Source organism: Rhinolophus sinicus, chromosome 18 (assembly GCF_057876585.1).
Source record: "Rhinolophus sinicus isolate RSI-liver-muscle chromosome 18, RSI-T2T, whole genome shotgun sequence".
Lineage (NCBI taxonomy): Eukaryota > Metazoa > Chordata > Mammalia > Chiroptera > Rhinolophidae > Rhinolophus > Rhinolophus sinicus.
In genome coordinates, this window is record NC_142518.1 from 10,815,046 (window position 1) to 10,834,625 (window position 19,580).

Genomic DNA, 19,580 nt, shown 5'->3' on the forward strand with positions numbered 1-19,580 from the left:
ACAAAAGCAACATCAGCAGAAGACATAAATACTACATGTGTATACGTGTGTGTATATATGTAATATTTCTGCCTTGCTAATGTTGCTTATGTTATAAACATAAAATTACATATACATATTTAAAAAACAATAGCCACAGTAATTGTTTAGAACATATACCAACAGAACATTCATCGGGGGAGGAGCATTTGATCATTGACCAGTGTCTAAAACATTTTAGAATTCCTTTCCTGGTGCATGGTGATAATAAGAGCAGACTGACTTTTAGTCCGTTTTTTTTATTGTTTTAAAATATTCTGCAGAGAATGCATCCCTTATTCTTGTGCCTGGGGTGGACCACTCCCATTCTGGGTACATCACTTTGGAACAGAGCATGTGCCTCCACCCCTGTATTAGACTTAATCAAAGCTACAAGGCTGATGGAAAGCCAAGGGGAAGAAAGATAATGCTCGGGGAATGAAATTAAATACAGATACAGAGATGTGTGGTGCTGGGCCTTTGAAATGCAAATGACATTGGCTTGAACCTCAACCCACGGGTGGTGAAAGCCTGCATCTCAGTCTTTCTGAGAGGCAGAGGTGATGGTGGAAGACGTGATATTTTTATCCTAGTCACTTCTGGCTCTGGCTTCCTAGGAATTAGTTTGATAGGTGAGCCATCTATTTCTCCCTAAGCATCATTTACAGGAGGCGTTCAGGTGTCTGTGTATGGGCAATGGGGAGGAATGGGAAAGGGGCAGAATTTCAGAATCCTTAGGGAGATGGGAGCTCGTAAATAATCTAGGGCGACCACATCATACAACTCCAGGGGATATTGTTCACATTGCGTTCTATGCAGAAGATGCCCCTTAGGGTTTGTGATGCCTCTGTCCTGTTTACAGCTCCATGCTGCACAGTCCACTCTTTCTCAAAGTGTCTTGTTCTGCTTCTGGCTGAGGGAAGGGGGGCAGGTGGGAACCTTTGGCATCCTGCCAGTATTTGGGACCCGGTGCCAATACCCGCACTGCCGACCTCTCTTCTGCCCTTCCTGTTTCTGTTCTAGGTCAAGGCCAGTAGTTCTCAACTGGGTGCAAATCTGCCCCTGTCCCCCAGGGAACACTGGGCAATGTCTACAAACATTTTTGGTTGTCACAACTTGGAGGGGCACAATCTAGTGGGTAGAGGCCAGGGGTAAACATCATGTGCACAGGACAGCCCCACCACAGAGAATGATCCTGCCCCAAATGTCAGTAGTGCTGAGGTGGAGAAACCTGCACTAAAGTAGCCCCTCAGGTTTCCCTCCATTTCCCTCAATCATCCAGAGCCATGGAGCCTTCCCCTCACCATTACCAGGGCCATTCCTTCCCAGGGTCAAAGCCACATGAACAGGCTCTGCTAAATTAGTCCATGAATCCAAGCAGCCATTTAAATGAGTGGAGCCAGTCAGGACTAAGGAAAGTGGCATTGGCCCATCCGCCTCAGTGATAGGGGCCAAGAGGTGGGGCCCATGACAGATTGGAGCTTGTATACTCCGTCTATAGAGACAGCTCTGGATTATTATCACATAGGCTCCTGTGTTGCTAGATTTCTGATTCTTTGAGAGGGGTTCAATATCTCATCTCCCTCACCCTCCAGAAAGTCCCCTTTGTGTTACTTACTCTTTTATTGAGTAATAACATACAAACATGCCCCCATTGTGAGTGTCTATCCCAATGAATGGTATCAAGATAATCTTGAAGAAGGACAAAGTTGGAGGACTAGATTTCATGACATAAAGCCACAGTAATTAGAAGCGTGGTATTACTACTGTTAGACAAATAGATCAATGTACAGAACAGAGAGCCTCAAAACACGTCCACACATGTATGATCCCTTGATTTACAATAAAGATGCCATCATAATTCAGTGGCAGGGAAAGATGGTCTTTTCAATAAACGGTGACGGAGCCATTGGATAGCCGTGTGGAAAAAAAATGAACCTGGATCCCTACCCTGCACAAAAATTAATTCAATATGGGTCATAGATCTAAATGTGAGAGGTGAAACAATAGTTTCTAGCAGAAAGCATAGGATAATATCTTCCGGAATTTCATAAAGAGCCTTTAAAACAGGGTATACAAAGCACTAACCATAAAGGGAAAGATTGATAAATTGGATTTCATTAAGAACTTCTGTTTATCAAAATTCACAACTAAGAGTTTTGGCAAGCTGTGGAACAGAACTTATTTGCAGTACATCTGTCAAAGGATTCTTGCCTATTTTTTTTATATGTTGGCAACTATTTGCAATTTAAAACACTGAGAGGGGAAAATCACTGCACGCTACCATTATGAAGGCCAAACAAAACATGTCTGCGAGCTAGCTGGGACCCATGCATTGCCAGTTTGCGACCTCACCTTTAGCAGCATAGAAGAATGGCTGAAGTGCTCACATTTCCATATTTTCTCATTCTTTCCTTCCCAGCCTCTGTAAGGGGAAGAGACAATTCCTATTTGTCAATAATAGGAATTTTTCTCTTAGATGGAAGAATGACTGGTCATAGTGAATTTAGGTTTTACATAGTACTTCCTCCCCCTCTTATAGACAGCAATAATTCAAGAATTTATTTTAAAATATGATTTTACCAAGTTTTTTTTATTGCCCCCACTGTGTGTTCAGCCTGCTGGGCCCTGTGAAGACCCCAGCTGATTCCTGTTTTGCTCTGCTCTGTGACTCGAGGATTTCTCAGCATCCCCGCAGGTCAGCTTCAAGCTGCAATGAGGCAGAAGACAGAGAAACAGAGTTTAAATGTTTAACATTTTGAGCTCATTGTTGTCCAACTTCCTTATTTTCCACCTCTTCTCTAACTCTGGTTTTGGTTTTCTTGTTCTCCCAAGCACTGCTCTTCCTTTATTCTCTGATGGTCCCGTTGGAGGCAGTGGGGTGAGGAGGGGAGGATCATTTCCTCCTGTCACCTCTTCTGACCCCACTGTTAGGATGAATAAGAAGAGGGGGCCCAAAAGATGGCAGCGTGGCAGCATAACATAGTGGTTAAAAGCGTGAGATCTGGAGTGTGACTGCCTGGATTCTGATCCTGGCTTCATCCCTTAACAGCTAGCTGTGCAATCTTAGGCAAGTTCCTTGCTTCTCGGTGCCTCACTTCCTCTTCCATAAGTTACCAGTAAGGGTGCCCATACGTTAATATAAATGTAAAGTATTGATGCTTAGTGCCTACTAAGTGCTACATGTGTGTTTGTTAAATTGAAAATGGACTGTTGGTTGGTTGTTGTCAGGCCGTGGCAGTGTTTCCAGCCTTGGGAAGTAGAAGATACAGGGACCTCTGTCTCAGAGATCATTTCAGAGACCACCAGCCCATCCCTGATTTCAAGACCGGCAAACCATTTGGCCCAACTGCTCCCCCTCCTTTCTTGAACAGGCCAAAATGTGACCTCTGGACGGTTTGATGACATTTTTCCTATGGAACCTGGTAGCGGCTGAAATCCAAAGCCACGTGGGAGATGATTAAGATCATTCTGTGGGGTATTCTTGCTCCTAAAATTTGAAACTAGAATTATTATGTAGATGAAGAAATTTTTAACCCTGAGAAGTAAAGTAACGTACCCAGGACATGGCAGCATGATAGAAAACAGCCTAGATTGCCTTGAACAGACTGGTAGTAGAAATACGGATATTAAAGACTATTGGTGAGAACTCAGAGGGATTAAGGACGATTATAGAGAAATCCTAACTCACTGTAGAGAAAGCCTGAACACTGCAGAGACTTAGTAGACATCTGGACTTGGAGGCCATGAGGAATGGATGCATGTGGAACGGACAAGACTCATGGGAACCACCAGAGGATGGATTGTGGTAAGCACAATTTTGCCCCCCATCATCTTTGCCCTCTGGTGTTACTCCTGTAGTGATAACGTGTTACCTGGCAAAGGGGACTTTGCAGATGTAATTACGGTTATTAATCAGCTGATTTTAAAGAGGTTATCCTGGATTATCCAATGGGCCCAATGTGATCACATAAGCCCCTACAGGCAGAAGAGGAAGGCAGAAGGTGTGAAGCATGAGAGGGCCCTGCAGGTGGAGGGGCAATGTGATGAGGAATGCAGGTGGCCCTGGGGAGCGGAGAGAGGCTTCTAGCTGACCGCCAACAAGGAAACAAGGACCTCGCCCTGTGATCACAGGGAGCTGAATTCTGCCAGCAACTTGAATGTGCATGAAAGCAGATCCGTTCCCAGAGCCTTCAGACGTGAATACAGCTCTGCCAACACCTTGATTTTGTTTTTGAGAAACTCTAAGCAGAGGACTCAGTTGAGCCATCCTGTATCTAGACTTCTGACCTTCAAACATGTCAGATAATGAATGTATATTTGTTTGTTTTCCATCACTCTAATGAATTTTATTTTTTATAGCTCCATTTTATAAAACTGGTTGTGTAAATTTGCATTTTTGCAAACCTTGAAATTTGCGGTAATTTGTTATGGCAGCAATAGGAAACTAATCCAAAGTCCTCATTCAACTTCCAACGTTATGATGTCTACCAGGAATTTCCTGGGGTTGGGTAAGAAGGGATGAGGGAGCGGCCAAAAGATAAAAGGCCTTTTCTGACCTCTCTGAGCAGTCATTCTTTTTTATGAAAGACTGTCTTTTGAAAAATAAAACAATGGTCATAGAGGTACAACAGGTGCTTCTAGTGGGTGCCTAGAGGTGATTCTGTTCTTATGTACATCAGCCCTACACGGTTATTATTTCCTCCCTAGTTCATGAGCCTGGCCTTGAAAGCAACATTTCTTAGCACAGTCGCAGATAGATGTTGTAACAGTGACGTTAGGAAAGGACGCCTCAGACAGCTTAGACTGTGGGCTGGGAGCTGGGCATCCCCGGAGATTCCCGTCCTTCAGAGGAGGACTGTGAGGGCAAGTACCAGAGGCTGGGCCCCAGATGTCCACAACAGGGAACAGAAAAAGCAAGATCTGGGATCAGAAGGCTTGGGCTGGCATCCCGGCTGCCACTTCCAGGCTGCGTCTAGGTGGAAGTCACCTCTCCTAACGTCTCCTTGGCTTCCTGTCATGAAGTTGGGACAAGAAGATCCACCGTGAAGTACTGTAGCCCCAGTTAAATAACATGATGCATGTGGAAGTGTTTTGTCAGCTCTACAGTGTCACATCCGTCAGTTGGGATTTGTTACACCTGACATAAAACTTAAATCAATGGACATTAACCGAATTATTCATACAAAATGTCGTAGAGAATACAAAGGAGACTCTGCCTTGGCTCCTGCTAAATGGCAGATGTGGCTGCCGACGAGGGACCCCCACAACCATAGCTCAAGTATCCCAAAGGATGTCTCCCTCCTTCACGGCTCAGGGTGGGGCAGGGGCAGGAAGTGGCAAACTGCCTTCCTGTCTCCTTTCCACTTCCACCCAAAGATGGTTTTCTTGGGAGATGGCGTGGGGGAAGCTGAGGTAAAACTACATTGAGGGATTTGTGGCATTATCATTTCTGAGTGATCTTTAAGGTACAAAACATTTATCCAGGAACATACAGTGAAGTGTGTTTATATGCATGTGTGTATGAATATATAGTAGTGGGAACAGCAAGAGGCCCCAGCAGCATATACAGAAACATGAAAATTAATCGAAGTGAGATGGAGACTAAAAAGAGATCCATTCTGTTGAAGGTCAGGTTCCTTTTGACTATGGAATTTCAAATGCCTGTGGACTACAGAAAAGCTCTGGACAGAATGTGCCTGTGTTCTGGGAGGTCTGGAATGGTTAGCTTTGGTAAGTGGTTAGGTTCACAGGGCTTTGGTTTTATATCAGCAGGAATGGTGCATGTCTGGTTTCTGCAGGTGAGTAGATGAGGAGTGTTTTCAAAACCTGTGGTGCCTGAAAATGATTATGGGAATACCTGGAATCATTCAGGGAAATTTCCAGACGGCTGCTAGCTTCCAGGCAGCAAATATAAATAAAAGAAAAAATGAAAGCATGTGGGAAATATTACATCCCTAGAACTTATTAATGGGGCAGTTTATTATCTCACAAAATAAAAAGTCCCGCGGAAGTGTGGTTTTATGGCAGATCAGGTAAATGGCTTGACAACCGATGTAGAACCCAGGTTCTTTCCATGTTTTTGCTCTGCCACTTTTAGAAGCTTGTTATTCCTCAGACTTGTGTCTTCCTGACCACAAGGTGGCTTTAGTGCTTCCAACTACTTTATTCTTAACAAGGTGGGAAAAGCTATTTTCTCTCATGTGTCCATTTTATTTTTTTAAGATTTTTAAACATTGAAATAAAATTAACCATCTTAAAGTGAACATCTCAGTGGCAGTACATTCACAGTGTGGTACAACTACCACCTCTGTCTAGTTCAAAACATGTTCATCATCCCAGAAATTCAGTGAGGTTTAATTGAGCAATCATTACCCATTCCTCCTTCCCCCAGTCCCAGGCAACTACTAATCTGCTTTCTATCAGTACGGATTTGCCCATTCTGGACATTTTATATAAATGGAATCATATAATATGTCACCTTTTGTGTCAGGTTGCTTTCACTTAGCATCATGTTTTCAAGGTTCATCTACATTGTAGCATGTAGCAGTATTTCCTTCCTTTTTATGGCTGTATAATATTCCTTTGTCCAAACCACAATTTGTTTATCTAGTCATTCAGTGGTGGACATTTGGGTTGTTTCCACTTTTGGGTTATTGTCAATAATGCTGCTACGAATATTTGTGTACAAGTGTTTGTGTGCACAAATATTTGTATGGGAGGGGAACCTAGGAATAAAATTGCTGGGTGATGATAATTCTGTTTAACTTTTTGAGGAACTGCCAAACTTTTCCACAGCCACTGTACCATTTTACATTCCCACCAGCAATATATCAGGGTTTCAATTTCTCCATATTCTCACCAACACTTATTTTCCTTGTTTTGGGAAAATCTAGTGGGTGTGAAGTGGTTCCTCGTTGTGGTTTTGATTTGCACTTCCCTAATGACTAATTATATTGAACATCTTTTTATGTGCTTGTTGGCTGTTTCGTGTCTATTTTTAAGCTTCCCTCTAGAACTCAGAAGATGGTCACACTTTATTTCTTTGGGCTAAGGAGAAATTCTTCCCCCTTCCCTACGTGTTCTCTGTGGAGCTTTCATATCTGGTGCTCTTGATATGGTTGCAGATGTAAAATAAATGCCAAGTGAATGAATAGCCACACAAAAAAGCCCTTGTTCACCCATCTTTCCTATTATTCTTTGCTAATAGAAACCCAGTTTGGTTCAGGTAATGGGTAACCAAGTGATTTTGAGGAGGCTAAACCATTTAGACATGGGTTGGCTTAGTATATAAATAATCCAAAGATGAAGTCAGGGAGGAAAAGTAACATTAATAACAGGGCCTGTTTAGCTTTATACTTTTTGAAAAAAATGAAAAGTACTATCATGCCTTTTGACCTAATAATTGTACTTTGGAAAATATATCATAAGCAGATAATTAAAATGAGAGAAAAAGTTGTGTGGAGATAATCATAGGCTAGGAAGCTAAATTTGTATGAACCCATTCCTTTTGCCAGTGATTGGGTTAGGGTGGACATGTGACCAGTTTTGGCCAATGGGATGTCAAAAGAGGTCTGCTAAGGAAACTTCTGGGAAAGGTTTCCTCTCGTGTCAAAAATAGACAATTTTGGTTATTAGTGTGTGGGGATGTGATAGTTGGAACTGCTTCAGACACCTTGTGACCAGGAAGCCACAAGCCTGAGGACAAATCCAACATGCTGAGGATAGAGAGCAAAAAGATGGAAGAACGTGGATCCTAGATGGAGCCATTGACCCATTAATTAGCCTTCTTTGAAACCATACTACTTTTGAACTTATTATATGAGACCAGAAATCTCCAAACATTTAAGCTAGTTTGACTCACTTGCAGTCAAAAGTTTCCTGAGACACACAGCATGAACTAGATAGCTCTTCTCTCTCTAGTTTTTATCCAGAAATTTAAAACTTAGGATATAACAGCTGGCTTCCTGATTTCCAGCTAAGTTTTCACTTGTTCACATAATTGTCAAGATGTGGTGGCTTTATAATGTGTCAACTTGGCTAAGATGGTACTATATTTCCCAGAGTTCCCCTCCCTGTATGATTCTAGTTAGAGTCAGCCACAGGAGAAATTTACAGCAGAATTGGAAGGTGGAAATGAAACAGTAGCCATGTTTGCTGTCAGAAGGTCAGTGTAGGTCAGGCCATGTTACAGCTTGTGCACATTTTCATGGCTGGTGCACCTTGTTTCTGGAGCAACAGCCAGGCTTGTAGTTGCAGATATTGCAGGATCGCTTCCTTCAGCTTCTCTAAATCCTAGGCCAGGTGTCAGTGTGGCTTCATGGCAAGAGCACCAACTTCTGTAGGTCGCCCAAAGCAGCAAGGTTGGAGGCTTGGAGATGGGGAAAGGCCAATGCCCATTCCAGCTTGTTCCTCACAGGTTTCAGTTACTCCTATTGTCACCTTCTTCATGCCTACCTGACTATAGGCTCTGCACCAGATGCAGAAGAAACAGCCCAACTGACACTGTTTTACCAGCTCCCATAATTGCTTAAGGTTAAATCTCTATAATAAATTCCTATTCTACATCATTCCTAGTAGTTCTGTTTGTCTGACTGAGCCCTGTCTGATCCACAGAGTCAAGTTTTCCTGACCCCAGGGTTTAGCTTTAGCTTTTACATCCGATTCGTAGTAGAGAAAGAAGTTTAAATTAATAGAGGTGAGCTCTTTAATACAGACTCACTTATTCTCTCTGACTTAAGACAAGAAATCATGCTTTCAGTATTCCATAGGAACACATCTCTAGACTGGATGTGGATGGTGGGCCATTAGTTTGCAACCTCTGATGTGGGTGTTTTAGAATCCATCACTTATCTAGATATTTATGAGTATTTAGATGACTTGCTGAATTTACCAATTTTTATGTGAATTTGGGGCCTTATTGTCCCAAGAAAGGTTATACTGCCTAATCTCCAACCTTACTGTATTCATTATCTGTCTCCATCAAAATGCTGTGTAACAAACCACTGTGAAACTCAGTGGCTTCAAATATTAAGTATAAATTTAATGTGTCTGCAGGTTGGAAATTTAAGCTGGCCTCAGCTGGGCAGTATATCTGGTCTTGCCTGGGCTCACTCACATATCTGGCGGTTAGCTGACTATCAGCTGGCTCAAGATAGCCTTGGCTAAAGTGAGTGGGGAGACTTGGCTCTGCTCCACTTGTCTTTCATCCACTAGCATCCATCCTGAGCGTGTTCTTGTGGTCATGGCAGAGGACAGGACGAAGCAAATCCAACCATGAAAGCTCTTTTCAAGCCTCTACTTGTAAAATGTTCTCCTATACCCTGTTGATAAAGTAAGCCACATGGCTGAGCCCTAAGGCAAAGCAGAAGAACACTGAAAAATTACATGGCAAATGGGGGTGTGGATACAGGGAAAGGTTAAGAATTGGGGCAATTTTTGCAATCTATTATAATTACCAACAACACTCTCTCCTTAGAGGTGATAAGAACCCATGTTAACTGCTGCTACTTCTAGAACCATTTCATTTCCAATATCTAGATTTCTCATGGCTTTTAATTACCATGTTCATGAATGATGCAAATTCTTTATTGTCAACCCATTGTGTTCAAGCCTTGAGCTCAGCACTCCTTCTTATTAGGGTAAGTAATTGCCTTATAAAGCTGAAGCTTTGTGCAATGAGCTTGCCCTTCTCTTTTCTTCTCAGCTGTCTTATGAAAACAAACAAGTAAGGGATAGCAAAAACAAAAACCCCAGGAGTGAAGAGTTGCTGAACAATGACAAATAGACAAATATATACTGTTTGAGAATAAACTGAGTGGTGGCCAAGATTGCCCAAGTTATCCATCAGAAATGGTGAAAAGCAGGTCAACTTTAAGCCAGTTGCGTATATTACTACTTATTTTTAATTGCACTTGTTTATAGACAGTACTTTTAAAGCATATTTGTAGGCTGGAAAAAACCCGTTTTAGGTTCTTGAAATTCTTGGTAGTTTTTCTATAAGGGGAGTATGTTCCTTAGCAATTTTTCTAAGAGATGCTCATGTGTTCACTAAAGGTGCCCACTACATATTTGTCTTAGTTTGAGTCCTCCCAGAAGCTAGCCCTGAGGGAAGTAGTGCAAGTAGTTTATTTGAAAGTAAAGGAAATGCCAGTGGGGAAGTGGGGAAGTGAGACAGGATGGGAAAGCAGCCAATAAAGGGTACATTATTGAGCCAGTTAGCTCTGTAGGTAACTGGAGAGCATAATCTTGTAATGGAACTCTGGGAAATAGCATGGAACATGCTTTTCAGAGTTACTCCACCCAAGAGGGGAGGAGGCTGGGATATTTATACACCGATCAATTCTCAGCCGTCACTAGTTGAGGGTAGTTCCTCTGGGGGCATTAATTCTCTGGCACTTCTGGCCTGACAAATGGACAGGCAAAGTAGGCTTCAGCATCCAGAGAAGTCCATCAGGCAAATGCAGGTGCCAGCTGTCGGAAGTTGGGCCAGCACCTGAAGTGATAAAGGGGAGGGCATAAGGGCAGACCATGAACAAGGCCTACTGTGAGTCCCTTGGATATGCTCTGATACACAAACTATAGATATTCAAACAGTTCTTTGCTGTAGTGAAGAAAGTTCACCTCCTTTACTTGAGTGAAAGCACCAAATTGTTAACTTTTTATTAGAGAATAAAATTAAACAAAATTAATAATGTCTTAATGTTATTAAGGTATAATTGATGAACAGTCTGCACATATGTAAAGTGTACAATTTGATGAATTTGACATACGAGTATGCATACATATCAATGAATCTTGGCTGCAGCAATGACTGCTGTGGTGTTCTAAGGGTGATTTTTTAATTTCTCTCATTCTTTCTATATGTGTTAACTGAAATTCTTCTGTAAGGAATATTTGTTTCTTATTCCCCATTTATTTATATCAGTATGAACTCATGGATATTTAGTTTATTCTTTGGGTTATAAATTCAGTGCTATCATTATTTATTTTATTGCTCAAATTGTTTCACCTTTGGCAATTGGAAACTTCTTCAGGTTGACTCTGGTGTCCTTGGACATCCTGTTTTTAAAAAAGCATCTCCATCCATTTTTTTTTAATTGAGTATTTTATGCATTTATAAGGAGTTGTGGATACCTCTATTGATTAGCATTAGGCTTGGCTGCATGTAACAACAAACTGTAAGTAACAGTGTCTTAAACAAGCTTGAGTTTTATTTTTCTTTCTTGATATATACCATGTTCATGGATCAGAAGGCTCAAACATGTTAGGTTGTCAATGCTTCTTAAATTACCTATAGATTCAAAGCAATCCTAATGAAAATCCAATCCTAGAATCCTTTTTTGTAGAACTGACAGGCTGACTCTAAAATTTATATGGAAAATTAAAGAAACTAAAATAGCCAAGATAATTTTGAAAACAAAAAGGTCAAAGTTGGAGGCCTCTCACTATCTGATTAGAAGATTTACTATAAAGCTACAGTAATCAAGACAGCATGGCATTGGCATAAGAATAGACATGGATCATTGGAACAAAATATAGAGTCTAGAAATAATCCACTACATATATGGCCAATTAATTTTTAACAATGATGCCAAGGTAATTCAATATAGAAAGAGGATAATCTTTCAATAAATGGTGCCAGAACAACTAGATAACCATATGTGAAAAAAAGTGGCAGTTGTACTTGGTTGACTCTTTGGATCTCAAGAAAATATGTTTCTCTTTCATTAAAAAAAACAATACTTCTGATGTACATAAGCCCCTCGTGAAGGGAGTTACATACATAAAGCATGTCTTAAGATTGAGGGCAGAGGCATTAGTGAAATGCTAGGCTTAAACTTTCATACATGTATATTTACTTCCCACATCATAGAACACATTATTTCCTATATCCAGAACAGAATTAGCCAACTCTTCTATGTGAGTTCTGACAATTAAGTTCGTGAACGTGTTGCAATGATGTTGCTCACCTTTTTTGAGGGATTATTCATTATGAATTTGTACCAACTGGACAAACAGTTAACCAAGTTTACTATTGGGAAGGGCTGAAAAGGCTGCATGAAAAAGTTAGACGACCTGAGCTTTTCACCAACAATTCATGGCTCTTGCATCACGACAATGCACCAGCTCACACGGCACTGTCTGGGAGGGAGTTTGTAGCCAGTCAACAAACAACTGTATTGGAACACCTTCCCTACTCACCTGATCTGGCCCCCAATGACTCTTTATTTACCTGAAGATAAGGAAATATAGAAAGGAAGACATTTTGATGACCTTCAGGACATCGAGGTTAATACGACGACAGCTCTGATGGTCATTCCAGAAAAAGAGTTCCAAAATTGCTTTGAAGGGTGGACTAGACACTGGTGTCAGTGTATAGCTTCCCAAGGGGAGTACTTCAAAGGTGACCGTAGTGATATTCAGCAATGAGGTATGTAGCACTTTTTCTAGGATGAGTTCGCGAACTTAATTGTCAGACCTTGTACTTCATTCCTTAATGTAGTGATCAGGAAATGATCATCATGATTAACAGCATCAGTAAATTAGACTTTACCTATTAAAGACACAATTTAACTGAGCAAGACATAGTAGCAGTAGTCAACAGAAAATTACCAACACTTCAGAAAAAAAAACACCTATAAAGTTTACCAAGTATCTTAACAATGATTCTCCCACGTATCTTCCTCACAATCTACCATTTTTCAGATCCAAGAGCTTACAGGAGTTGAGTACATTTTGACCAGAAAGATACTGAAACAAAAGCACTTTTCCATCCCAAAATGATGTCATCCAATCAGAAAAATGTGATCTCAAACTGCTCTGAAGGAAATACCTAGTTTTCTGGAGGAAAATCTTTGGAATGAAAGTGATTTTCCATTATAGCTTTCCCTGTTGCAAAATGTTCCCCTCAGAGAGGGAAGAATTAATCATTTATCTTTAGAAAAAAGGCCTAGTCTTTTGACCTTGAGTTTCTGCTGTCTGGAGAATGATTTGCTGGCTGCTTCCCAGAAAGATTGAGGCTGTCTTGAGTGTGCTAGATCTTATATCGTTGTTGCCTTTCATACCAAATATTCATCTATAACTGACAAAAAGCTAAAAATGCCTCCTTATCTTAGACCAGATAATGTGGAGCAAATGCTTACATTTGTTAGGAGGGAGAGAAGGGAAGAGGTGATGGCACAAATAACTGGTAGATATATTTGAGGTCCAGGTTTTAAAAGGGTATGATCAAAACAATATGTATCATATCAGTCAGCTATTGCCACAATAATGTTGCATAATAAACCAGCCCCAAATTCAGTGGCTTAGATCATTTGTTCTTGTTCACACACCTGTGAGTTGGCTGACGTTTGACGTAGACCAAGCTTGGGTGAATTTGGCTCTAAGTTCTAGGTTGAGTCCAGGCTGGCTCCGTGTGTTTCTTTTCCTTCTTGGACCAGCAGGCTAGCTGCACATGTTCTTCAATGGGGATAGCAGAAGCACAAAAGGGGTGAGTGGAAACATCACTTGCTTTATGGTCTAAGCTCAGAACTGGCACCCTTATTTTGTCCACATTCCACTTGGCCAAAGAGAGGCATATAGCTAACCACATTATCAGTGGAACGGGGAAGTGTACTCCATTTCTAGATGGAAGAACTGCAAGGGCAGAGGGCACAGATAAAGAGAGAGTGGATAATTAGAAACAATGCAATCCTCCACAGCTATATATTGACTGAGAAGCAATAATAGTTATCTTTACTTCCACACCATTAGCTACTCCATTGGAATTCTTCCCAAGATTGTAGGCACCCGTTTATGGGAATAATGTCATTAGGGAAGTTGGAGCAAGAACCTCCAAAAAGCCTCTCCTGCATGAAAGCAACAAGAACCTGGCAGAAAAAGTCAAAATTAACTTTTTCAGAACTCTGGAAATTAGCCAAAAGCTTACAATAATCCAGGGAGCTACATAGGAGCAACAGTTTTATATACTTGATTTTAAGTTGGTATTAACCCAAACTAGATTATAAATTAAGATATTAATTTTAACCCTCAGGGCAATCCCCAAGAAAATAAAAATATAGTAAAATACAGAAAAAGAGAATTAAAGTGGTACACTAAATATATCTATTTAGCATAAAAGAAGGCAGTAATGGAAGATTATAGGAACAAAAAAGACATAATACATGTAGAAAACAAATCATAAACGGTAGCTATAGATCCTATATTATTAAATATAAACAGATTAAATCATCAAAAGGCAGAGATTGGCAGAATGAATATAAAACAAAAGATCCACAATATGCTATCTACAAGAGACCCACTTTATTTTTTAAATTATTTTTTATTAAATTTATTGGGGTGACATTGGTTAATAAAATTATATAGGTTTCAGGTGTACATTTTATAATACATCATCTATATATTGCATTGTGTGTTCATCATCCAAAGTCAAATCTCCTTCTGTCACCATATATTTGACCCCCTTCTACTTCTCCCTCCCCCCTTTACCTTCTGGTAACCACTGAACTGTTGTCTGTGTCTATAAGTATTTATTTGTTTGTTTTGTTCATTTGTTGGTTTCAGTTTTATATCCCACGTATGAGTGAAGTCATATGGTTCTCCACTTTTCTGTCTGACTTATTTCACCTAGGATGATAATCTCAAGATCCATCCGTGTTGTCACAAATGGCAGAATTTCATCTTTACTTGTGGCTGAGTAATAGTCCATTGTATATATGTACCAGAGACACACTTTAGATTCAAAGACACAAATGGGTTGAAAGTAAAAAGACAGAAAAATATATCACGAAAACATAATAAAAAAGACCTAGAATAGCTATATTAATATCAGACAAAATAGACTTTAAGGTAAAAAGTATTACTACATAGGACATTTTATAATGATTAAATGGTCGATTCATCCAGGAGATAGAACAGTTATAAGCATATGTGCACCTAACAGCAGAGTTCCAAAATACGTGAAGCAAAAGCTGACAGAATTGAAGGGATAAATAAATAAAAATTTATAGGATGCTGCTAAAGCAGTGCTTACAGAGAATTTTATAGGTGTAAATGCCTACATTAAAAAGAAGAAAGATTTCAAAGCAATAATTTAACCTTATACCTTAAGAAATTAGAAAAAGAAAATCTAACTAAATCCAAAGCAAGCAGAAGGAAAGAAATGAAAAAGATTACAGTGGAAATTAATGAAATAAAAAATAGAAAACAATAAAGAAATATCAATGGACCTTTGAAAAGATCAATAATATTGACCAACCATTAACTAGATTGAACTAGAAAGAAGAGAAGACTCAAATTACTAAAGTGAGTAATGAATATGGAGACATTACTACTGACCTTACAGAAATAACAATGATTAGAAGACAATAATATGAACAATTGTATGCCAACAAATTCGATAATCTAGATGACATAGTCAAATTTCCAGAAAGACATGAGTACTGAAACTGAGTCAAGAAGAAATAGAAAATCTGAATACAGGCAAAGACATTGAATCAGTAATCAAAAAACTGCCCAAAAGTAAATCCCAGGACCAGATGACTTCATTGGAGAAATCTACCAAATGTTTAAGGAAGAATTAACACCAAGACTTCACAAGCTCTTCCAAAAAAATAGAGAGGAGGGAACATTTATCAACTCATTCCATGTGGCTAGTATTATCTGACACTGAAACAGACATTACAAGAAAAAACTGCAGACCAATATCCATAACAATTGTTGAGGCATAAATCCTTACGAAAGCAATAGCAAACCAAATCCACATGTATTGTGACCAAATGGTATTTGTCTTATGTATGTAAGGTTGTTTCAATGTATGAGAATCAATGTTAATATTAATGTCCATCATATTAATGAAGGACAAAACCCTATGATCACCTCAATAGACAAAGAAAAAGCATTTGACAAAATCCAACATATTTTCATGATAAAAAAAAATCAACAAACTAGGATTTTTAATGGAAGAGAACTTCCTTAACTTGATAAAGGATACCTATGAAAAACCCACAGCTAACATCATAGTTAGGACTGAAGGCTTTCTCCCTAAGAACCAGAACAAAACGAGGATGTCCTCTTATTGCTGTTTCTATTTCATATTTAACTGGATGTTCTACCCAGGGTAGTCAGACAAGTAAAAGCAAGAAAAGGCATACAGATTGGAAAGGAAAAAGTAAAACTATCTCTATTTGCAGGTGACATAGTCTTATATATAGAAAATTCTGAGGAATTCACACACACATACACGTACACACACAGAGACACAATTTGAGCTAATCAGCAAATTTAGCAAGGTTGCAGGACACACGAGCAATATTAAAATTTAGTTGTATTTCTATATACTAGCAATGAAGAATCTGAAAATGAAATTTTAAAAGCAATTCCATTTATAAAAGAAACAAAAAGCATAAAACACTTAGGAGAGTTGGGAATGCGTATTGGCCCGGAGTACCGGGCCGGCTACGGAGTAGGTAAATGAGCTAAAAGAGAAGGGCAATAAGGCCCTGAGTGCTGGCAACATCAACGATGTGTTACAGTGCTCCTCTGAAGCAATTAAGTTAGATCCCCAGAACCATGTCCTCTACAGCAATCGCTCAGCAGCCTATGCCAAGAAAGGAGACTACCAGAAGGTTTATGAGGATGGTTGCAAAACGGTTGACTTAAAGTCTGACTGGGGCAATGGCTATTCGTGAAAAGCAGCAGCTCTTGAGTTCTTAAACCGATTTGAAGAAGTCAAGCAAACCTATGAGGAGGGTCTAAAACATTAAGCAAATAATCCTCAGCTCAAAGAGGGTTTACAGAATATGGAGGCGCAATTGGCAGAGAGGAAATTCATGAATGCTTTCAACATGCCCAATCTGTACCAGGAGTTGGAGAGTGATCCCAGGACAAGGACGCTGCTGAGTGATCCTGCCTACCGGGAACTGATAGAACAACTACGAAATAAACCATCTGACCTGGTGCGAAACTGCAAGATCCCCAGGTCATGACTACTCTCAGTGTCCTCCTCGGAGTCGATCTGGGCAGTATGGATGAGGAGGAGGAAGTTGCAAACCACCACCACCTCCTCCTCCCAAAAAGGAGACCAAGCCAGAGCCAATGGAAGGGGATCTTCCAGAGAATAAGAAACAGGCACTGAAAGAAAAAGAGTTGGGGAATGATGCCTACAAGAAAAGACTTTGACACAGCTTTGAAGCACTATGACAGAGCCAAGGACCTGGACCCTATTAACATGACTTACATGACCAATCAAGCAGCTGTGTACTTCGAAAAGGGCGACTACAGTAAATGCCGGGAGCTTTGTGAGAAGGCCATTGAAGTGGGGCGAGAAAACCGGGAAGACTATCGACAGATTGCCAAGGTTTACGCTCGAATTGGCAATTCCTACTTCAAAGAAGAAAAGTACAAGGATGCCATCCATTTCTACAACAAGTCTCTGGCAGAGCACCGAACGCCAGATGTTCTCAAGAAATGCCAACAGGCAGAGAAAATCCTGAAGGAACAAGAGCAGCTGGCTTACATAAATCCCAACCTGGCTTTGGAGGAGAACAAAGGCAATGAATGTTTTCAGAAAGGTGACTATCCCCAGGCCATGAAGCATTATACTGAAGCCATCAAACAGAACCCAAGAGATTCCAAACTGTACAGCAACTGAGCTGCCTGCTACACCAAACTCCTGGAGTTTCAGCTGGCACTCAAGGACTGTGAGGAATGTGTCCAGCTAGAGCCAACCTTCATCAAGGGTTATACACAGAAAGCAGCTGCCCTAGAAGTGATGGAGGACTACACAAAAGCTATGGATGTCTTCCAGAAGGCACTAGAGCTGGACTCCAACTGTAAGGAGGCCCCAGATGGTTACCAATGATGTATGATGGCCCAGTACAACCGACACAACAGCCCCAAAGATGTGAAGCGATGGGCCATGGCCGACCCTGAGGTGTAGCAGATCATGAGCGACCCGGCCATGCGGCTCATCCTGGAACAGATGCAGAAGGACCCCCAGGCATTGAGAGAACACTTAAAGAATCCTGTAATAGTGCAGAAGATCTAGAAGCTGATGGATGTGTGTCTCATCGCAATTCGGTGATGATGACTTGCTCATCATCTGCCTTCCTTTTGCCCTCATGTGGAAAGAAGAGCTGGGACTGAGGCAAGCAGAAGGGAGAGAAAGGGGAAAAGCAAACAACTTAATCTCCATATATTTATACAGACCTGTGTGGAAGATACAGAGACTTGTACCCGTATTACTCTACAGCCGCTGCCTCTGGGCCCTCCCAGCATATGCATGGTCTCTTCAGCTGCCCTTGAGTTATGTCTCTGTCCCCTGTCCCATGCCCCCAGTTGCTGTCTCAGCTGCTCTCCCCTAGTTGGTTGTTTTTTATTTGGGGCAGTGGACATGTATGGGGAGGGGAAGGTGTTCTTCTCAGCTTCATGTCCCAATTGTCTTCACATTGTTAACTCCACATCCTCTTCAAGAAAACAAGCCAGATGGGCGTGGTTATAAAAACAAAACAACAACAACAACAAAACACACTTAGGAATAAATTGGACAAAAGTTGTGCAAGACTTCTATCCTGAAAACTACAGATCAAAATGGTGGCGTGAGGTGAGCCTCTGTAAAGCGACCCTGGAATTTACAAATAATCAAACAAAAACTCCACAAAGGACTCCCTGCACAGCAGACAGGCAAGACGAAGAGGCCCACTACCGAATTCACCTAAAGGTGGGTGAATCCCATGAGCCGGGGAGGGGAGGAGGAAGGAAGGGAGAAGTGCGGAGATGGAGCCACACAGGCGCAGGATGCAGACCTAGCTCAGTGCGCCGAGCTCGCTGCTTCCCAGAACTACCGCAGCTGCGGGAGAGGGAAGAACTCAGACTGCTAGGGCTCCGCTTATGGCCCACAGGGCTTAGGGGGCAGCATATAACACGGCTGAACACAGTGCTCAAGGCAGAGACCTCGGAGAAAAGACTGAGGGAAGAAGGCTGAAAACGGTGGTTTAAGCCCTCACTGCCGAGCAGAGAACGGAAGCCTTAGGCACTAAGACTAGCTGCCCCCTCCCTACCCTCCCAGAGCTCGCCCCGCCCCCACCTGCCCAGTGCTAGAAGCGGAACAATAGCAGTGTCAGATCAAAACAACAGAAAATTTGCTGTTTGGAGAACTGTGGACCGCAGACACAGATTCGCAGCCCAACTAGTTTCAGCAAAGGGGAGGGAGCTGTGGAAGCAGGACCGGCTGTAGTGGTGGTCGCTGCCATTGCTCTGGGCCACCCCTCACAACTAACCCCGCACCTGGCCCCTCCTATCTGGGCAGATGCCTGCAGGAGTAAACAGAACTGCTGAAACATATGGGCTCTGAATCTGGTGCAGGAAGAGCTTTCGAACTTCAAAAGCTCTCCGCATACCCACCGGGACACTGCGCCCTGTGACCCAGGTGAACTATTAACAGAGGAGAAGCCTGTCTCCCAGGGAATCCCCCCATTGTGTGAGAAGCTGGAATAGTGCAGAGAAAACACAGCACTACCGTGTGAGAGAGAAAAAAAAAGGCTTCAATCGGAGAGAAAATA

At 41.3% G+C, this 19,580-nt stretch overlaps 1 pseudogene; it reads left to right on the forward strand.

Annotated features, from left to right (window-relative positions):
* The first annotated feature begins 5,795 nt into the window (after positions 1-5,795).
* LOC109455002 (stress-induced-phosphoprotein 1-like) lies at positions 5,796-18,322 on the forward strand (annotated as a pseudogene).
* The last annotated feature ends 1,258 nt before the right edge of the window (positions 18,323-19,580 follow it).